Raw genomic sequence first — 22,301 nt, forward strand, 5'->3', positions numbered from 1 at the left:
GTTTAGATTAGATACCAGGAAGAAATTCTTTACTGTGAGGGTCTTGAGGCACTGGCACAGGTTGCTCAGAGAGTTTGTGGATCCCCTGAAGTGTTCAAGAGCTGGCTGATGGGGCATTGAACAACCTGATCCAGTGCAAGGTGTCCTTGCCCATGTTGAGGCAAGTTAGAACTAGATGATCTTTAATGACCCATCTAACCCAAACCCTTCTATAATTCTATGATTTTGGAGGGATGAGCAAGAAGCTGGGCAATGCCACAGCATACCTGCAATATCCCTGCTATAGTTCTGATTTATCAGACTGCTCCTCTGGCTCTGCCACAGATGTGTGCAGCCATGGGAGGATCACACACTCCTTGCTGTTGCTACTTAATTCCTATTTTGCAGCACTGAGCTTTGGACAGCCTTGGTATTCATTACTGAAAATGTTTAAAGACTCTTCTGACTGGATGGACAATCCCACAGCCACTCTTCCTTTCAAGAGAATATTTTCGTTATTTCCAGAATCTATGACAGGGGTCATCTTTCCGTGCTGTCAAATAATAGACAATAACTTGTTTTCTGACAGTGAAGGAGCCTGGATGAAGTCCTTATTTATTTCTTAGAAATCTGATAACAGAATTAGCTTCTAAGCATGAAAATAGATATGACCTTAAACATCATTGTAGAATTTCTCACAGATATTAAGCGCAACTGCTGACCCCAGTGTGTAAGTATTCAAGGGGTTCCATATGGGGCATAACCTCTCTTGGGAGTGGTTGTGCAGATTGCCTTGTAGTTCCTGTGTTGTGGTATTGAAAGTCTGGATATATAACTATAATATAGCAATAGATTTTTCATGAAAGAAACCTTATATGAAACTAAAACAATCTCATGAACATAGATAAAATACTTTAACAAGGCAGAAGACCTGTGTCTCAATGTCTTATTGTCATATATATCTTTTCTTTGTTGTTGCTCAGAACAAAAGCCTGGCTACATGCATGTACACACATGTATACACACATGGACACACAAATGTTTAACGCTATTTCATCGTGAAATAATAGCGAACATGCTAGTGTTGTCCTTGGGAAAATGGTCAAACCTGCTGCCAGGAAGAGGAAATGCTTTACATGTAGAAAGTGTAAGATGTACTTAACTTAGCAGTAAATCCTGCATGTCCAGGTGTATCTGAAATATTTCCAGGCAGATTTTGCTGTCACTGTGAAAAGTAGTGAAAGTTCTGCTAATAGGAACAGGAACAGGATCAGACAGTGATATCTTACTATTTTGAGATTTACAATGTACAGGGTCTGAAAGAAAATAACTCTTCATTACTGCTGTGAACCTGGACATCATGCAGGCAACAAAGTCTGGGAACTACCTCTTGTACCATCCTCCTGTGTTCAAACACTGGTCAGAGACAGTCACTCCAGAAAAAAATGCAGCCATTTTAGGATAAGTTTGGAGGAAATGGTTTTGTCTGAAGTTTGTGGTCTGGTCCCCAGAGGATTATTCTGAGAATGGTTATGAGCTTTAGGGTCTCACAAAACTGGTCCAGAGAGAGGCTGATCACCACTTGCTTGGATCTGATAGCATTTGTTTGACACTGCATAAATTCTTGAGCAGCTGATAAAATGCCATGGCTCAAAATAGAAATCTGGCAGTCCAATGAGATGGTCTGTTCCCCTTAAGTTGTTTTACGGGGCAGGTCATGGTAACCACTGAGAAACCCACTGAAACCCACTCGTACAACTGTGTACCTCTCCTAGAACCAGTGTACATTTATGAGTCTGTGCCATATTTAGATTACACTTCTCTTAGTAGGATGGCTACAAAACCAGAAAAAACTGTCTTTGGAGAGATTCAGCATGACTTTCCAAGCCAGATTTTCTGAAACTGCAGAATGATGATGAGGATGTATAAAATATGCCTGTCCATTACTAAGCTCTTATGTGACCGGTGATCTTCCTGCCCAAGTCCCTCATAAGGGAGAACTGGATGTGGGTGTGTTTGCAGAGCTCACACACCTGAGCCCAACAGATCCATGCTCTGAGAAGGCTGTCAGGACCCTCCCAAGGCATCTGGATCTTCCAGAGGGAAAATAGCAAAGTTTTGTAAAGGATTTCTCAGCTGTTATTTAGCTGGATTACGACCTTTTAGCTTATTTACCAGCTGCAAAGACAGAAATCTTCCTTTTTTCCTAATTTTCTTATCTCAAAAATTCTCCTGCTATTTTTTTCTCCTATGTCACTTGGCAGTTTTTATGCCTGCAGGTGATTAAAATTTGTATATATACTTCTGTTCTGAATGTGAGAAAGAATACAGGAAAAATGAATATGTAGATGTAAAATAACCATTATACTGTTTTTCAAATAATCTTTAATGGAATTTTTCAACTCATTCAGTTTTGAAAAAGTATTCCATTATCCTCTTCTGAGGCTCTCTCTGCAATTACAAATTCAAGATAGCCATTCATAATGAAACTTATGTCTGAAAAACCTTCATTTTCACATGTAAGTCAAAAGAAAATTAACATTCTTCCTTCTGGCTGTTCAGTACATTCCCACATATATTAAACATGTGTGACATGTCCCACTGGTCAGCTGTCTTTCACATAATTGTGTGTTTGTTTGGAGCCACTGCTGCTAAGAATGTGTCGCCTGAGTGTGACTTTACTGACAGTTAACAGTGCAAGGTTTACTGGGAGGGATGGCACCTCGTATTAGACAAACACACCTACTACTGACCAAAAAACAGATCAGGTGACAGGCACACAAGCTTTCTTTATATGCCCAAAGCCAAAACATTAGATCAGAAGCTAAATATGTGTAGACATTAATTTTCCATTTCCATAATTAAAGACATTTTGTGTTTGTGGCACAGGGTTATGTCAACAACGTTACAGAACTCTTAATGCCTGGGAGGGGACACAGAAGGAGGAGGGATTAATTTTTGCCTCTAGACAGTCATTTCTGAAGTGGGGAAGATTGTATTTTGTTGATATTTTAATACAGATTTAAAAAGAATATAATAGGGTAGCATATATTCTCCCTGAGTCGGTCCAGTGGGTTCTATGTGCTGAAACACATTTGTTTTAGAAGGGAAGCTGAAACAACAGGAGTCAATCAGATAATGTCTCCGGATAGATCATGTACATAGGAAATGGGTCATTAGTCATCATTATTCAATGATCTTTGCAGGACACTCCTTTCCCTTCTTCATCAAGGCTGCAGGTTTCATATGGCACATTCACTTCTGCACCACCCTGGGGCCGGCATTCCTGCAGGGTAATTGGAACCAGCTGTTTGCCTCCAAAAAAGACAGAAGGAAGAGGTTATGAAAGTTGAATTTCTGTAGCCAGAGACAACCCTTTAGAGATTGGGATGGCTTTGACAGTGATATTTAACTTCTATTTGTCATTAAAACTACTGCATTATTTTCTTTTCCTGGACAGCTACAAGGTCTAGTGGCCCTATTTCTGTGAAGAGTGAGTGCATTTAAACTCTTTTTGGTGAAGAGCAATGACTTTTTTCCCTCCATAAAAGCAAACCAGTGTAACTGCACTGTTAGTGCAGTTAAGTGATTTTATATGCAAGCATTTTCAGGAGAGGTTGAAGAAGGTGTTAACAGTGAAAGAAGACACTTCAAACTAAACAGATTCAGCTGGGGGACAAATCCCTCAAATCACTTGAAGTTCAGGAAGCCTTGGCCGGAATGTGCATTTGCTTCCTCACTTTCTGAAAGACAGAGACAAACAAAAGCCACCATAAAGTTTTCATCCAAGAACTTGAGAGGTGAAGCCTGCCTAGGAGGCGGAACAGGGGACCTAGCAAAGCTGATGAAGTGGCTTTCAGAGGCAGTAGGAAGGAAATTGTGATTTCATGGCTTTGTAGGGAAGCAACTGCAATGCCACTGCAGTATTTTCCTGCTGTGACTCCTTGGAACTTGCAGAGGGTGTCACAAAGAGCCAGGATGTTTAGAGTGAGTGAAGGTGCAGTTGGTTGGGTTGAAACCCCGCATGTCAGAAATCTGAGCAGAGACCCAGGATGTGGGAGAGTGGGAAAGAAATACCTGAGAGTCAATGCAATCTGAGCTGCAGCAGCAAAGCTGGGGAGGAGACAGCTGTAGCCAGCATTGTCTTGCCTGCACAGAGGAGAGCACAATGAGCCTCAAGCAGCTCTTGAACACTAGGTTGCACCCCTCTTGGTCAGGACTAGACTAGGAATCTGTAGACTCTCTCAGAGCTGGGAGTGGTGTTTGTCTGCCTCTGAGGCCACGGAGTTTTGGTTGGCATCAAAAATGCATGCTGATGTCCACAGCATAAATCAGGAGGTTTTCCAGAGTTGGGCTGTTGCTGGGTTCCATCCTGTCAGGCACTTTGTGAAAGTGACTGGTCTCTTCAATCACTATCATGGCCTCCTTTTTATTCTATCAGCTTACCTTTTGTCCCTACAAGGGGACAAAACATTCCATGTTTTAATGAAGAAGCACCACTAGTGTGCAGATTTCTTTAAAATTATATTTTCAGAGTCCTTAATGTTATGATATTTGTTCAGAAATGTCAGGAAACTTCTAGACAAAACTCAGTCATGCGGACTTATAATGTAACTAAATGATGTTAGTAACTTCAAGAACCTGTCTCCTTGGCATTTTCAGCAAGTTACAATCAGCAATTACTTCAGCCTTATGACCCTTACTTCTTAGCGGGGGTTTCTGAGTTTCACCTCAAATTCAGCTTTAGACATGCAAAAAATCCCATGGCAAAGTTAAGGAAACACCAAGCCTACCTAATTGTTTTTTCATCACAGCAATGCAAGGCACAGCTTATACTTTGAAAAGAGTATGAGCTATATCTCCAACAGGCCTGTGTTTGGTCCGCTTCAGATGCTGCTTCTGAATTTCAGCAAAAGTGTTCATCCATTTTTGATTTTGTTGCAGCTGAAACTCAGGATATTTTTGTATCTTCTCTGCTTTTTTTCTTTAAGCGTTTCTAATTTACCCAAACTTCACAGTTTGATATCACTCTGTAAATGAATTCGGCAATATTTTAGAACCACTCTGTTGCCTTTGTGTGTTTTGAGTAGAGATGACAACTGTGCATATCTTGGACAAAATAGTTCACACTTATGAAAAAGGCAGATGATGATTCCAGTACAGAAGGGCAGAGGCCTGAAAATATCATCTGCAATCCAAGCAAGGAGTCAAACCAAATACAACAGTTGTGAGATGGCCCGAATATCTTTTCAGTACCACTGAAGTCTGCCCATATTTGGCCTGCAACAGATGATGAAACCACAGTCAAGGAGATTGAACTGGAGCAGAGGGGTTTGCAAAGCACTTACCTGCCAGGAGTGGGTCACTGGAAACACTGGTCAGTGTGCCAAGGGATGCAGACATGCAACTTATGTGTTATCACTGAGTTAACGATGTTGCCTGGAAATGGAAGAATGGACATGACTAATGCCCGGTGAAATCACTTAGGGTGTCTGTCAGGATGACTGATGCAGGCTGTATCAGCATATTTTCTGTGGTGCCTTGTAGCACGTCTCCTTCTTTGAAGAAAAAGATGGGTATTGTCTGTTGACCTAGATGATCTATGTCAGCAGCATTTTGATTCTGTATGTGTATGTTACTGGGAAGAAAAGTCTTCACCTGGTCTCAGCTCTGTGACACATCCCACCACAGGAGATCCCTTGAGTACTCGCTAATGTTGCAGGTGTGCTCCAGCACAAGGGCAGAGCAAGCACAGTAACACACAATCCTCCCTTGAGAAACACCAAGACATTTTATCTACAGAAACTTCTAACTTGAAAAGCCTGCCTGCTGGCACTTTAGAAAGGAAACAATGAAATAAATAGTGTAAAATATTCAAAGGGAAAAGCACTAGACAGGAACTTCAGGAGCAGTTTAAAGCATGTTCCAATTATAATGAAAGTTTTAGAAGTAAGTGAATGAAAATAACTTCTCTAGCATTCTTTAGATAGTCTGCATTATTTGAGAAAAGCTATGTTGAAGCTATTTATTTTAATTAAAAATAATAAGATTCCAGGGAAAGAAAACCAAAACCAATAGCATCAGCAAAAAGAAAAAGAAAAATGAGGAGGACGTAAGCCTAGCTGAAGTTAAATATACAGGATAACCTAGGGTTTGTTTGCTAGTTCCTGGAAGACTGAATATAAGATAATGTAATGTGTGTAATAACTATTTAAGAGTTTCATAAAATAATAGGTTTGGAATAAAAAGATGGTATAAGGGTAGAAGTGCGATAAACCCTTGGAGATCACCTAGCTCTGCACCTGAACTGCTGAATGCAATGAATACTTTATCAAATTTGGGACTGTCCTGGGTAACTCAAAATGTTATTGTATTCCATATGTCTCTCTGCTATGTCATATGCCAAAAATTATGCCAGGTCTTTAAGACCTGGTGTCTGGAAAGCTAATTGTGGAATTGTGTTTGGAAAATGCCAGGACCTTTTTTAAGGTCAGGGTTGCTCAGACAGGCGCTCTCTTGCCTTTATGGTTCATTCTTGTGGGGAAGCTGGGTTGGTGCAAGGCACAAGCCTTTTTTCCTGTCCCATGCTCCCAAGGAGGTTGCTTCAGGCAGGTCTCCAAGTAGCAGCCCCAGAAGCTGCACTTTGCAGTCCTGTATGGCTTCAGGCAGATTCCACAATCCCTGTCTACAACTTGTAGCTGTAGTCATTTGGGGCCAGGCTGCTGTTCTTCAGTGCTTAGTGGGTCCATCTCTTTCCCCCCTCAACACACCAGCGGCTCGGGAACCACAGTGCCAGTACCAGCTGGGTCCAGTTGGCTGAGGGAGAGGCAGAGATGCTGGCACTGAGCATTTGACAAGTTCTTCTGTTCCTGAATTCCAGAAGCCAGATGTTCCTCTTCTTATTGGTAAAAAGGGGAGTGGTTAAAACTAAAAGGGGTGGTAACTCATTTTGGAGTGTCTGCCCCTTAAATTGTATTAAACCCAAACAGGCATCCACCATACCCGAAGAGCCCAGAAATATTTAACATATTTTCCACTTTATTACCCATTTTAATCCCTGCTATGCCTTGTGATGTTGTGTATGTCACATGTTTAGACCATTGCTGCTGCTTTCCTGTGACAGGCAGAGAGGTCACTTTGGGATCCACAGGTGACACAGCTCCCACTTGTCCTACTCATCAACCCCTTGGATGAAACATTTCATAAATGGATAATGGGGTGGTGGTTGTCCTCAGGGCTGGAGCATGAGCAGTACAAAGATGACAGATGCTACACCGCCTATCTGGGTATGAGAGATGTGATCTTGGGCTGTGTTTTGTAGTTAAAACATCTGACAGTGGTTTTTTACAAGGGTATTGGTAAGTCCAGTGCAAAGGAGAGAGGTTTTCTGCACTACCTCACACAGAAGCCTTTGGTGTACCTGGTGTCCTCTTACCTTTCTGGGGAGCGATGGTACCAGCTGTGGGATCACACTCCCGTGTACTCAATGTTAATTTCCCACTCAAGCAAAGGCATTTTTGACACTGTGACCAAAGGAAAATCCCAGCCCAGGAGTAACCCAAGGTGGAAATGGAACAAGTCCTTGGCAAATTATGTTGCCCATTATGACAAAAACTGGGAATAAAAAAATCCCGACAAAACCAAAAACCCCCAAGAATTCAAGAGTTGCAACAGTTTCCAAGAAGCTGTGCCTCATTACTGCATACCAGTGCTGCATCATGAGGTTGTCAATCACACACATTTTCTTTCAAAAGTCACTGTCTGCCACCAAGGCATGTTACCTGTTCTGGTGTCAGCATGATGTCAGTCCAACACCAGCACCACCACCACTGTCCCAAGGTTCTTTTTCTTTAATTAGTGCTAGTGGGATAAATTGCAACAGGCCAGGAGCACACACCTTATATCACTTAACAGAGGCCTATGTGGGTGCCTCTCCAGCCATTTGTGCACTGGAAAGGAGTCAGTGGCCTCATGGAAAGGACCCTCTTAACTGAATGGCTACATTCAGGAACCCTAGAAGGAAAATAAAGCAGATACCAGCTGATCTGTTCCTTTGGTCTCCCCAGATTTTTCAGGTGTCACTATCCAACCTACTGTAGCAGACATCATTCCAAAGCACCACAAAATCCTGAACAAAAGCCTCAGGACAGCTAGATTAGAAGAAAACACCCTCAACAATTTTTGGTACTGTGTAGTGATTTCCCTTTTCTTGATTTTACAGTTGCTAACCTTGCAGCAATCACTTTACTCACATTTTTAAACTTTTTTCACCACTGTGAACAGTAGAAACTTTGTAAAAATGCATTTCCTGGGGCTTCATTCATGTTCATTCATTCAGTGTAGCCTCAAGCAAACAGCTGCATGAGACAGAGGATGAGCAAGAGAAATACAACTATTTGATAGAAAAAAACAGAGGAAAAAGAAAATCCCAACAAGAATGTCAAATTGCTATTTCTCTTTTCATTTTCAATTTGAATTTTGGAGTACATTTATGAACCACTTTTTCCCACTGCTGCATATCATTATGAAGACTACAATGGCAGCAGCAATACATAGTCCTGTGCTACAGCTGCCTGTGAAGTTCAAGAAACAACTTCATGAGCAGAGACAGGCTCAGTGACGTGTACGGTGCTCCAGAAAAGGTGGTGAACTCACTGTTTGTGATGATGGTAATCAGCTCAGGATCATAGCACCACAGAGTTCTTCTGGTGAAATTACACCAATCTAATAAAATCCATTTCTTACAGTGTCAAAACAGATACAACAACTTTATGAGATATTTAACTTTTCTTAAGAGTTGTTCAAATGGATCTGGATCTAAAGCAAGCCCTAAAAGAGATGTAGTCTTAGTGGGGATTCATTTTTATGATGTGATCTAGAAATTGCTGAATTTGCTGAGAATATTTCTTACCAATTCTGTTGAGTTTTGATCAAAAAGCTGCAGGACTGAGATGAGACTGATGTCTCCTGATTTTTTGGTCTCCCTATTGTTTGTATTCAGTGTGAGATAGTTAGGACATGAATTGATGAAGTGCTGTAGTTGCACATGTGAAAATTAAAGACGCTTTTTGAAATGTTGAATTTGGTGGTAAATTTCTCTGAAAGCTTTGGCTTACACAAGGACTGTCATGAACTTGTTTTATTATTCAATGCCAGGTTTGCGATTCCTTTCACCCATTTGATCTAAATGAGACCCACATTGCAAAAACATCATGCAGTCTGTAGGGAACACATACAACCTTGCATGTTTATTTAATGTTAGTTAATTCAAGACCACTTAGGATAAGGAGAAAGAAGGCTTGGTTCCTGCGTGTGCAAAACTAAAGGCATGTACAAGCTGTGTTATGAGATTAAGGGCACACTTGGAATTAATTAGTTTCTGCATTGCTTTGAGAATATTATATGCTGGGCTTGAGGAGTGCTGCTGATGTCATCTGCCACGAAAGCACAGCTGGAGCACAGCGTGAAGGCAGCAGATCCCTGAGACAGAATCACACTCTTGGTATTTCAGCCACAGCCACGTGCGGTTTTCTGGCAACTGGTGCTGTCTTACAGAAAGGAAGTTCGTTTGGAAGCAGAGACAAAGATCTGTCCCTGCAGGTAGGAGGGATTCCTGCCCAAAGGCAGGGTGGCCCTCAGAGCTAGTTGGCACAGCCATGCACTGGCTCCCACGCACTCAGTCAAGCCACGGCCATTTGGGTCTGCCTGCACCTGCACACTGACCTACGCCTAAAAAACAATGAGCTCTTCTCGCATCTGCGTTATGGAAATGTCTCTGTACCTGAGCAGGACAGAGGTACCGACAAAGCACAGGGAACAATAGACTGAGAGCAGCAAGAAGGAAAGGAATGATGGTCCCAGTTTAGGGGAAAGGAAAGGAAAGGTTTTGACTGAAATTATGTCACTCCAAGTCCTGTGTATTGCCTTGAACCACAGGCTGGGAACCTGAGCCCCACGTGGTGGTAAAATCCCCACTTGGCATATAAATCCTAAGCCAAGAACCCTCTCTGTTAGGGTAGATCCTAAAAGAGGAGTAGAGAGAAATACCTGGTTGAAATGAAAGCTGAATTTTCAGGGTTTGAAACTTGGAAAAAGGGAAAAAGGCACCAGTTTTATGTCAGGCAGAGCTCAGTATAAATCAGAATGTATTAGGCTTTACATTTATTCAGGGCAAAATTACAACTGTAAGTGCACAGCTGTTTTCTACAGTGTTGTCTCACATCTTGTTGATGAGCACCTTTCCAGTAGCTCCCTTCTTCTTCTGCTGTATCCTGAGTCACCGTCTGTGAGTCCCATCTTCTTAAGACTGGACTTCCTCTAACACCAGTGCAGTAAGGAAGCTCTTGCCCAGGAGTCTATTAATATTGCAGTGATCTTTTCAGAAGTGGAGGCAATTTCCTCCTGCTTCAGCCCTTTCATCTTCTAGATCTTGGGCTAAGAATTCTCCATCCTGTAACGTGACATGCTGTTAAATTCATTATATTGCCGATATCTTTACTCATATTGATGGAGTTGCACGTTCTCTTTCCCCATTCCTTCATAAAAGAGCAGCATGTCATCTGTATTTACAGCTCAGTAAAGGCAATGTCATCTTTCAGTTGAAATTTGGCTGCACTGTGAATTGTTTTGTTCTCTTTTCTCTTTCTTCTTCTGCACAGCTGGAAATTAATTCCTCTCCAATCCTTTTTTTGGATGAGGTGAAGAGTGGAGAGAGAAAAAAACAAAACTGGCAAGGAAAGTGCTTCTTCTAGATAAAGTGAAATAAGCTGAAGTTCAATAAGGCAGTGTCACCTCTTCAGGGTTAAGCTGACACTTGTGTCAATACTGGACTAGGGGAACAGCAGCTGAAGTGTGGGGAGCATAAGCTAGAAATGTTCAGCACTTTGGTGAGAAGGGGTTGGCTGCTGACCAAAGGTTTGGGCACAGGTCTGTGAAATGTGCACACGCCCTCCTTGACCTAAAATGGGGGACAGAGAGAAACACCCAAATGGGAGAGAGAGAGAAACACCCAAACTGTGGCTGACCACTCCTTTGCACTCACTAGAGGTGGTGAAGCTGTGTCTGGGTGTAGTAACGCAGCCACCACCCTCCCTCCCTGGGAACAGGGTAAAAACTATTGCTCTTACAAGGCATTTGACACAACTGCAAATGATGAGAACACACACTTGAAGTGAAGCTGAGATGCACAAGGCTCCTTCTGAAACACAGCTTGATGCTGCTGTGAGGGATCCGCTCAGAGTGTGACTCACACCCGTGACTTCCCCGTCACCACTATTAGGGCTGCAGGACGGCTCTGCAGGCAGCGACAGACTGAGTCACCAGCTCCCCTGTTTTCACGAAGCTTGCAGGGGAAGAAATTAAATCAGACCATGAATCCAGTGAGGTTTTATTGGAGTTTTGCTTTTGGAAAGTATGGTGTGGGTTTCTGCTGGGCCTGAAGTTTTTCCACAAGCCCATCTCAGCAGTTTCCCTGCTGCCTACTTCTACCACTCATTGCACATACACATAGCCTGAATATGTATTCTTCTACCAGCTCAGAAAACATAAGGCTTCCAATTATGATTTTTAAACTTACGAGCAGTAGAAGCAAAACCAGAAAGACAGAACCAGTGGCTTAATTACCCTGAGGCTATTTAGAGTAATGTTAAGTGATACCAGTTGTGAAGATTCGTGAAGGTTAACCACACACCTCCTAATTGCTTTGAAATTCTACTTTGTCCCTGGAAGAGAATTTGCATCTGCAAGGGCTGATAGAAGGAAGTCTGAAGAGTCACAAAGAATGAAAGGCAGGCTAACAAAACGGGGAAAACCTCTAGCTTGTGCAAGGCGGGACATGGTAATTAACAGGAAATCCCTAAGGTTCCATAAAGCCCAAAACATACCAACTCAAGCCTTCAGATGCAAAACTGTGCTATTTTCTTATGTTTGGCAGCATGCTACATGCTTATCAGGAGAAAAATCCTCTTAAATGTAAATAGCCATAATGTTGATTAGAAGATAAATAGTAAAATGTATTACAGCTCTTTGTTCTTTCAGTAGCTCTTTACATTGGGAAAATTTCTTTGCAGTGAGTACTTGTTCTTGAACCATGCACTCTTGTTTTGTGTATGCTCCTTCCTTAGGCTGCTGGGTAGAAATGGAACAAAAAAAAAAAAAACAAAAAAAACCCCCAGAATATAAGCAAGACTCAAACACAGAGGCTTGGTTTTGTTCCATCTCTCCTGTTTGGGCTATTCCAAGCAGTGAAAGGATAACTAGAAAGTTTAGAAGTAAGAGACTGTCCATCTTTCTTATTTAGGCATGTACAGTGGTTCTATATTCATTTAATTGTTTTGTTAAAAATATCCACCAAGCAACACTGGCTCAGGTTTCTATGTAGACTAAACCTACAGAAAAAAGGGAGAAAGAACAAGAAGTTACAACTACTAGTCTTTGACTAGATTCACTGCAATGCAAAACCCTTTAATGGTCACAGAGAAGAGGTCATCAGTGAAGTCTTGAAAGGGACTGAGATTCTCACTTGAGTTGACTGCACTACAAGAACATATTGCACCATACAGTGCTTTCCTGTCCTTTGACAGAAGTTTCTTCTCTTTGTAATAGCTCCATTCATTCATGTTTAACTATATGGTGTCATTCATAATTTCATCTATATCTCACAGCTATTTATTCCTGAACATATTTACTTGCCTTTTTCCCAGAGCTCTCCAACAAACCACTTCCATTCTCAAGCAGAACATACCCACAAGCCAATATAGCCATATAATGACAGCCATAACTTAGAAGAAATCTGACAATCACTGGTAAGCCTGTGATAGCTGTCCCCTGAATGCCAGTCTGGCAGGAAAGGATAGGTACCTGCTTCTGTGACCCACATGTGACTGCCACACCACTTATATGGCCCGAAGAAAGAAAGTTACACTGCATGTAAAAATGGCACAATGTGATGTTTTTGAGGTTTTTATTCTTTACCCATGATCTTAAAATCCTCACTGCATGTGCAAAAGCTCTTCAGACCCACAATTTCACAACTATTTCAGTTCATGTATCATCATCCAAATTAGCAGTTTAACGCTGATACTGTTCAACTGTCACAAAAGCATAAAATAAGTGGTATCACCCGTGTGTGTGTGCAAGGAGATATTTTTCTATCACCAACTGCATTTCCAGTTTGCTGTCACTGTGATTCAATTCAACTGCCTCTGGATTCAATTCCAGTAGAGGGCAGAAATCAACATAAGGTTCACCAAGCACAAATTTAATATCCTCAGGTTTTGCCAGAGATGCTCAGTAGAGATGTGGCCAGCCCAAATGGGATTTGAGAGAGTTTGGTGTTGCATGTGGTCCTAAATTCAATGTTCACTGCAGCAGCCAATGCTCTAATGAAAAGTTTGTCATCCAAATATCACCAGCCTTTGGGCATATTGCAGTTTGAACTTGATCCCTGTCATCCAAGTCTCTCTCAGCTGTACAGTTCCTTGTTTCCAGAGAAGTAAAAAGCCATTATTTTTTAAAGCATTTATTGCTGTTAATGTATTTTTAAGTTCTTAGACATAATGCCATTATATGGTCTGTGTAGCATACTGTTCAGTGCCACCTTTCAGTAGCATGCTACTTGTAACATCTAGATCCTAACAAGACAGAAAACAAAGAAGGAATTATATTTCAGAAAATGGTGTCTGTGCAAAGCAAGTGCTACAGGGGCACAAGCATTTTTCATGCAAACGATACTACCAGAAAGCAAAGTTCAAATATATATGTGAGAAACTCCAGTTTGGAAATGAGCTGTATTTTGAAGCCCTTCTTTTTCCTCTCCTTTTCCCATGAGATCCTTTTCCCATATATCTTTGCTTTCATCTCTTCCCTACTGATGGTGACCCTGTCACCCTTGCACCAGAAAAATAAAAAAGCTCCACAGAAGGTGTTATTTCTACCTCCAAGGACTACTGATGACCTCAGAGAGGCCCAAGATCCTCAAAAGGCAGCAAAATCTCTCACCCTCTTCCCTGAAAAACATTTCTGCTATAATCTGGTAAAAAAAATATGCACCAAGGGTAACACATAACTTGTATCACCTCAAAAAAATCTGAGTTTGTAAGTAAATTATATTCCTAAAGATTATCATCATTTTCTAAATGTTCAGTTGTTATCCTTAATATTATGTATAATCTAGAGTCCCTGTGGCTCTTGGTTTTACCTTCCCTGTCATCTCAGCCTTGCAGGCTTCCTTTCACAAGAGCACTTTCTTGTTTAGGCTTGGTAAAATATGGGATGAAAGATGAACCTATGCATTTGCTTTGCAACTTTAATTTGGTGAAATTCTTAACTGCATCTGTTTAGCTGTGGTAATGGTGGCTAATGAAAAAAATCAATAGATGAATACTTTCAGCAGCTGAGGTAAGAAAAGGCCTTCAGACAGGAAGGAAAAGAAAAAAACCCTAAAATATGTCTAAAATAAGAACAGAAATGAATCTTTTTCTATTCTAGAATATGAACTGGATTCCTCAGTTAAAATAAGGAGGAAGCATCACACCCCTCAATAAAAATTCTTATTTCTTTATATTTTATGATAGTTTTTTCTTACTTGCATGCACACAGCTAGTCACTGCATATCAGATCAGCAGTCACTACCCTCACCTGTAAACAGAGAAGTGTGGTTCAACAAGACTTTTTGGAAGGAAAACAGGGAGAGAGGTTGCTCTTCAGTTCTGTTTCTATGGCTAAAAGCTTATTTCTGACAAGCTTGATTGGCAGTGGTGTTCAAGCTGAGGACTGCCGCTTCTGAAATATTTTGCAGACGTGTTTCTGGGGACAGCTGCTGTGTGGAAAGAGAGGCAGGGGAGGCACTTCTCCCTCACACCACACACCCTCCATCCTTATCAATGGTTTATAGACCTCAGTGCAGCCTACAATTTTGCCAGGAAAACCATAGTCAGAGGTGAGTATGGAAGAACACTCTACCCACATTGACTCACCTGGTTTGGTCTACCTGTCTGCACAGCTGAAAGCAAGGGTCCAAGGCTGCAGCTGAAAACATCTCTGCCATGATATTAAAGACCACAGAAGCCACACTGGCAGAGGAACTGATACCTAAAGTGACCTGAGCTGTTGAGGTCTCAGATACATAAGAACTTCCTTTTGTGGTGCACAGACTCATGCTGCAGTGCAGCTCTGTGTGTGGGGAGTCCGCTGTGGCCATGCAATAACCATAAGCAATTGCTTGGTCACATCTCATTTTGTAAATGAAAGCCACTTTGGTTCTCTGGTGGTAGTAAGCAAATGAGATGGCAGGTGATTTACCAGATGATGCTAGCACACTTGGAAACTTGAAATGTCTTACAGAGTCTGAGAAAATTTACCTATTTCATGGAATGGGGCTAAAGGAGGGAGTGGTATGACATTATGTGTCTCTATCTCCTCCCTTCCTTCCTTCCTTCCTTCCTTCCTTCCTTCCTTCCTTCCTTCCTCCCTCCCTCCCTCCCTCCCTTCCTCCCTTCCTCCCTTCCTCCCTTCCTCCCTTCCTCTTGTGGTGACTGTTAATATATGAGGTTATATGTGCTTAACATCCTGTGCATACTTTACATCCCCAGTTCACGCCGTGTGTTGAACTGGTCTCTCCAAATCCACATGAGTTCTGCTGCCTCCTCCTCTTGCTTCTCTGCCCCTTCTTTCACCCTCTGAGCTTTCTTCTGAACACAGGACTGCCTCCATGGCAGCCTCCACTTGAGCAGGACTGCCTGCCAGGCTCTAGGAGCCTTCCAGCACAGGATATTTGCAGGGGAGCAGCCTTTGTTCCATGGTTGTAGGAGCAAGAGAGCGCTTTCATTCACTGCCTACCTCCTCAGGCAATTAGCGTGGCAGTAATGACAGTTCTTAAGGGTGAGCTTCTTACAGGGCTACAGTGAGCTTTAGAAGGGACAGGCCTGATGACAGCAACCTCAAGATGTCTGAAATACCACAGGGATCTTCTAATAGGATACAGGAATGCCTTTATTCCTGTTGACTGGCTACAACTGGAAAGACATATGATTTCAATTTTAGCTAGCTCTGCACCATTTCAGAGAGATAGTTACAAGAGTATAAATAGACAGAACAGCTCTTCAGACCAGCTCATTGAAGTACCCCCCCACCCCCAATGCCACAATATGGGACCTACAATAACACCTGATGGAATAGAAAAAAAACAACCACAGAAAGTCTTCATGCTTAACACATGTGATTTTGTGTACTTTTTCCTGCCTGAGTGCATTTGTGCCTGTTCACTGAACAGCCAGGGGAAGATAAATGCCAAACTAGGAATCCACAAGGGGTTTTTTTTAGAAAAAACCACATAGCCTGCCTTCCCCTCTAATAATTTTGTTGGATCCTATAACAGATATTCTATTTGGATTTTCATTTGTTCAATTGTCTTTTATTTAATTAGCTTTTTTAAAAAAAAAAGGTTGGTATGGAACTTGAACACCATTATTATAAGGAAGGACACAGCTGGAATAATACACACATTTCATGTGGCCAAAGAAATGATAGGCTGTCTTGAGGAAGATGGCCCTTCTACTGCAAACCTGAAGGTTTCTGAGTACAGTAAAGGCAGAGGAGAAGCAGAAAGTAAATCAGTAGGATTAAGAGGATCCCAATTTGGAACAAATTAGACTTACTGCATTAGCAGAACAACTATGATATGTGTCTGGAGGTCTAGAAAACCCCCCAGGGATAGTTTGTCTTTGGGGTACCTCCTGGTGTCCAGAGCAGAAAGGATGCCATATGCTTTGTAAGTTAGTCCTGTTAGCCAGAAACAAGGCACAGAAGGGAAAGCATCTAAGTCCCGTGAGATATTTTTCAGATTTTTTTTTTATTTTATTTTTTTAACTGGCTGTGTTTTGTCTATGTAGCCAAAAGCTACAAAAACAATAAATACTGTTTTAAAATAATGTGTTGAAAGCACTGGTCAGCTCCCTCACTGTAGGAGTTTTCAGTTTTTCAGTCATGGCTGATACATCTGACTGTGTAAATATGATATGGCTTCTTGTTAGGGACTAAACACTCTTTTAAAAAAAAATATTTTTTTTAATCTGACACTGGAGAAACCCAGAGCTTCAGGGAGAAGACAAGGCTCAGTCTGAAAGCTCACAATGGAGCTGGATACTAGGGGACTTTGCCTCTGGCTGCTATCTTGTTGTTTGAAAAGACATTTAATTTTCCTTAAATTTTATTATGAAGAATATCTTGAAACTGTGAGAGCAGAAAAAGAACACAGCAGAAGGACATTTGGTTCATACATCCTCTCAGTAGTCCAGTGTTTTGCAAAAATTGCAAGCAAACAGGGATAAGGGGATTTTATTGGTTTCGAATTGCAAAGATCTCCTTTTATATCCAGTGTACTTGCCAGCACACTGTTCCTTCTTTCCTTATCCATCTTTTACTCTTCATTCCTGGAAAGAAGAGTAAAAGAAGTATCTACTAACCATTTGATGATTTTTGGCACATTGCCAGCCCACCCCCAAGCTTGGCCCCTGCAGCTAAACTTGACCTGATGCTGTTGGTCTCCACTTTCTGTTGTAGAGGTCCTGAGTCTCCATGCAGTACCAAGAGAGGATGACATGAATATTGTACTGGGGCAATGCACTCACCTACTCTGTGAACTTGTCTGGCAGGGCTCTTACCCTTCAACATTCCTGGTTTGTCTGTGGAAGAGGGGCAGTGGTACTGCTCCAGTGTGTGCGGGGTTGTGACTTGAGTGACATTACAGGCATAAAAGCACTCAGGCCCTGCAGTGCTGCAGTGCTTCAGACAGGTCAGCTAAGTTGAAAATCTTAAGGGAAATCTTACCATGTAGAGACTGAGAGGGATAAATAATGAAGGGCTGCAATTTACCTAGATATGGGTAGTGTCTAGTGTCGTATCTGTCCCTACAAAGCAGGGAACAAAGCAGCAACATACTCTTTGACATGTAATGTCACATCTTAACTCAGAATTGTAACTCAGTGGGAGGATCACTGTGGGAATGCTTTGGTTTTGTTTGAAAGTGGAGCTTGTGAATGTACTGCCTTGTGCACACTGGTGCATATGTGCACATTTCAGAAACATACTTGTGTTCCCAGGAATGCTGTGACTTGTCCAGCAGAGCTGGGGAGTCCCAGACCACTCCCAGTAACCCCATTCAGCAGGCAACAAGTAAGTATACCAGTGATACTAGAGACTTTGCTTCACAGAAGTACTGAGTTACTTTCACTTCATAATTAGTCAGATTTACCTTCCTGAAGTCCTACTGGAAAAGTCAACAGAGTGTAAGGGGTTTGTTAGCTTATGCTCTTCCAAAGGATTATTTAATGGCAAAGCACAGATCAAGCAGGTAGCTGGCTCCCTGAGCTCAACAGTGCTGAATATCACACAGGAAAAGGTAACTGAGGTTGACTCAATACAGCATTCTATTTGCCATATTGGTAATGCTTCTGTGAATACAGTGTTCTGTCTCAACAGTTAAATTGCTGTGTTATCTGAACACCAACCACTGCTAAAAACCCAAAGTCACTTCAAGCTTTCGCCACTCAAAAAGATCAGCTTTAGCCATAGCACTCCCATACAAAGGATATCATCAAGATATCCAGGGAATATCTTTGTAGAGCTCAGGTAATGGTTCCCTGGATGCAGGGAGATGACTGCAGAACAACATCCTGCAGCACTTAATGGGTGGATTGTAAAGGAGAGCACTGGGTAAAGAACAACAAAATTATGTGGAGAAGTTGCTTTTGGGGGATCCTTCCTCCATGCCTGATAACAAAGCTACTGGGCACACTACTGCCAGGGTCCTTCTGATGGCCATCTGTGAAAGCCACTCAAAGGAGTTCATTTGTCCAAGACAGGAAACACCAAGGTCTAAAAGATAGAGGACAATTACTTGCACTGGAAAAATCTCCATTGTAACCATTGAAAAGTAACTCAAGAATCAACACAGCAGTGTAGGATCTCATAAGAGTATAGGAGAATAGTGTAGGAGAATAATGTAGGAGAATAAATACACCAGATGCTCAGGTGCTTAAGCACTGAAAGTGCAAAGAAGTGAATAGGAATGACCATCACCCATGAGAACAATGTCAGCAAAGTATGGCAGGTCTGGGTTAAAGTAAGGGGGAAGCAGCAAATCCCAGTATAGTTTTAGACACAGTAATGCCTGAAGATATTCACAAGGAAAACCTGCCTCGGGTATTATCTACACAAGAGCAGCATTTATGAACAGTATATTTACAACTCGGTGAACTAGGAGCTGTACAGTGAGAATTGGACTTCACTTAGATAAGAGACCTCAAATGTACTGAGAACTGTACCCATGAGGTTTCTTGGGGAGAAAATGGGAACTATTTTTCCACAGGGTGTGTAGATAGCACCCAGTAGGCTGAGGCTTGGTGACAGAGCAACAGGAAGAACTGCCCAGCTACACAACTGACCACAGAACAAAACTGTGTTGGTGAGGATTAGCACAAACCAAAAATTGGGGTAAACAGAGATAGAGTCTTCCTAGGAAAAAAAAAAAAAAAAAAGAGGAACTAATTAAATACAGCTGCCTATGATAACACAAATCAATAATAATGATTAGACAGTGAAAAACCTCCTCTCATCTGGAAAAATATTCTTCTGACCTCAGGTTCACAGCATACTGAGCTTCTCACCAGCAGGTACACTGAGACCCCTGCTTGCTTTCAGAAAAAGAGAAAGATGCAACTGTAAACAGAATAGCCATCTTTCTTCATATTTTGAAGCTTCTAGGAATTTAATTACTAAGTTTCAATTCCTTTTGTATACAAAATTAAATTTCCTGGCTATTTTTTCATTAAATATTAGTATTCAATAACCGTAATCATTTTGCTGTGTTTCCCAATTATCTTTTCCAGTAAAGATGTTTCAAAGTCAATTCTTTAGAAATTAATCATAAAGTATTTCTGGGACAAGCAAAATTAGGTTTATCAGTGAAATAATGAAGGTGTCACTTCTTAAATTATGGCTGGAATTAAGATTAATTTGCAACTTGTGAAGGTCAGGGCTGTAGACGAATATTAAGCGTGCCACTGCAAAGCAGATCCACATTAAGTTTACGAGAACAGACACTAGATTTTCCAATGAAAAAAATTAAAGATTCTGTATCTCTGTCCCTAGAGCAAGCATAAATTTAGGAAGAGAGTTCAGGAAGAAGCAATCAGCATGCCAGTCAGTAGACTTCACAGAACAAGATCTTAGGTCTTACAGTAACAAAATTAGGAACTAGAATGGGAACTCCATTTGAAAGGAGTTAATGAAAGCATTAAGTTTACAAAAGAAGAGATCATGCCAAATAAATGTAGTACAAAGCCACACCATTTTAAGAGAGGAACTGCAGAAAATGAAGCAAACTATAAAGCAAATAGAAAAAGGGAAGGGAAGGGAAGATGTGGGAAGGTGTGGGAAGGTGTGGGAAGGTGTGGGAAGGGAAGGTGTGGGAAGGTGTGGGAAGGGAAGGCGTGGGAAGGGAAGGTGTGGGAGGAGAGGAGAGGAGAGGAGAGGAGAGGAGAGGAGAGGAGAGGAGAGGAAAGGAAAGGAAAGGAAAGGAAAGGAAAGGAAAGGAAAGGAAAGGAAAGGAAAGGAAAGGAAAGGAAAGGAAAGGAAAGGAAAGGAAAGGAAAGGAAAGGAAAGGAAAGGAAAGGAAAGGAAAGGAGCCTACAAGCAGACATGGAGGTTTCAAAAAATGTGGTGTTAGAAGCCAAAGTAAACTGTGTACCACTGCTCCAAAAGAAAACAAAGCAAAACAAACCCTTAATCATTCACAGTCTGTAAGAGCTAAAAAGCTTTCAAAAGGAAAACACGACATTTAAAAAATGGAAAGGTTACTTAAATGAAGACAACAGGAGAGTTTTGAAAAGGGATTGGGGCAAATTCACAAATGACAAGTCTGTCAGTGGGCTATATAGTGCGTAGGGAAGTGCTCTGGAACATCCCTGACAAAAGAATATATGTTCCCAAGCCCCACCTCAAAAAATTTAAGACAGTAGATTTCTTTTCTAGAGTTTCTGAGAAACTTCTCACAGTGTTCTGTTCATTAATCCAGCAGGGCTAAGATAAGGGCTATACTCAGTGAAGCTGAAGCAAGGGGATATATTCACGGTATTCGGCCCTGTCCTAACACTATACATGTAAAAGCCCCTCTCCCTCTGTCTTATAGCCCCCTTTAAGTACTGGAAGGTGCTATAAGTTCTTCCTGAAACCTTCTCGTCTCCAGGCTGAACAACACTGACCCTCTGAGCCTCTCCTCATAGCATCTCCATCTCTCTAACCACCTTGGTGGCCTCCTCTGGACTCACTCCAGCAGGTCTGTGAAATTCCTGTGCTGGGACCCCAGAGCTGGATGCAGTGTTCCAGGTGGGGTCTCACCAGAGCAGAGCAGAGGGGCAGAATCCCCTCCCTCCCCTGCTGCCCACGCTGCTTTGGATGCAGCCCAGGACACGTTTGGCTTTCTGAGCTGGGAGTGCTCATGGCTGGGTCATGTCCAGCCTCTCATCCACAAGAATCCCCAAATCCTTCTTCACAGGGCTGCTCTCAATGAATTCTTGTCCCAGTCTGTATCCACATCTGGGATTACCCTGAAGACAGTCCTTCAAGTAGAAGAGGTAGAAACTTCATTCTACAGGATACCACTTCAATTCATCCAATACTTTGTTATGGTGCAGATACTGCAACACCCATATGAAACAACGAGGCCCATGGAAAATAAATATATACGGACAGATTCTTGATAGATGTTTCAGAGATGTTTATTTCTCCAGCCACATGGCCGGGGCTCTGCCGAGGAACTGCGGCAATCCCGGGACCCGAGGGTCCTTGCCCGTGCAGGGGAACACAAACCAACCAATGGGGAACGAGGCTGAGCAGGGGCAGGGAAACCCCATATCCTCCCCCCAGGACCCCTCTCCCAGGGCTACATGGCAGGGGGAGGGCCCCAACAATACTTAGCTTAGGATTTATTTTTTCATTTACTAGAGTGGTATTTAAAGAGCAATGGCAGCAATAAGGAGCAAGCAGTAAATCCAGATTTCTGCTTCCAACAGATAGAAATACAAATTTCATTAGGCATCACTGAGTTACATCTATGTCTAGTGTTAGTCCAGGTACATTAAAGAGCAATGAGAATAACAGTAAGGATATAATGGAAAGGCAGAGCCTTAGGTTAAAGGTTTGGGATGAGAGATATAACTGATCTATAGAGAAGACTATGCCAAACTCCTTTTGTTGACTAGTCCCCACAGTCCATTTAGAGTAAATTGTTTCTTAGTATCATATGTTTCAATTTGTGTTTTCAT

The 22,301-nt window shown here is 41.8% G+C and overlaps 1 long non-coding RNA gene across 1 annotated transcript in view; it reads right to left on the reverse strand.

Moving 5' to 3' along the window:
- Positions 1-596: 596 nt before the first annotated feature.
- The window catches only part of LOC121658394, a 32,374-nt gene continuing 10,669 nt past the window's right edge, over positions 597-22,301 (reverse strand). The window contains exons 2-3 of the long non-coding RNA XR_006013942.1: positions 5,328-5,418; positions 597-3,294 (exon numbers count right to left, since the gene is read on the reverse strand). This is a non-coding gene — a long non-coding RNA (uncharacterized LOC121658394). The remainder of the gene's footprint in view (positions 3,295-5,327; positions 5,419-22,301) is intronic.

The sequence above is a fragment of the Corvus kubaryi genome, unplaced genomic scaffold, assembly GCF_017639235.1.
Source record: "Corvus kubaryi isolate FWS band 111438036 unplaced genomic scaffold, C.kubaryi_AGA036_p1.0 split3-37296, whole genome shotgun sequence".
NCBI classification, from domain to species: Eukaryota; Metazoa; Chordata; class Aves; order Passeriformes; family Corvidae; genus Corvus; species Corvus kubaryi.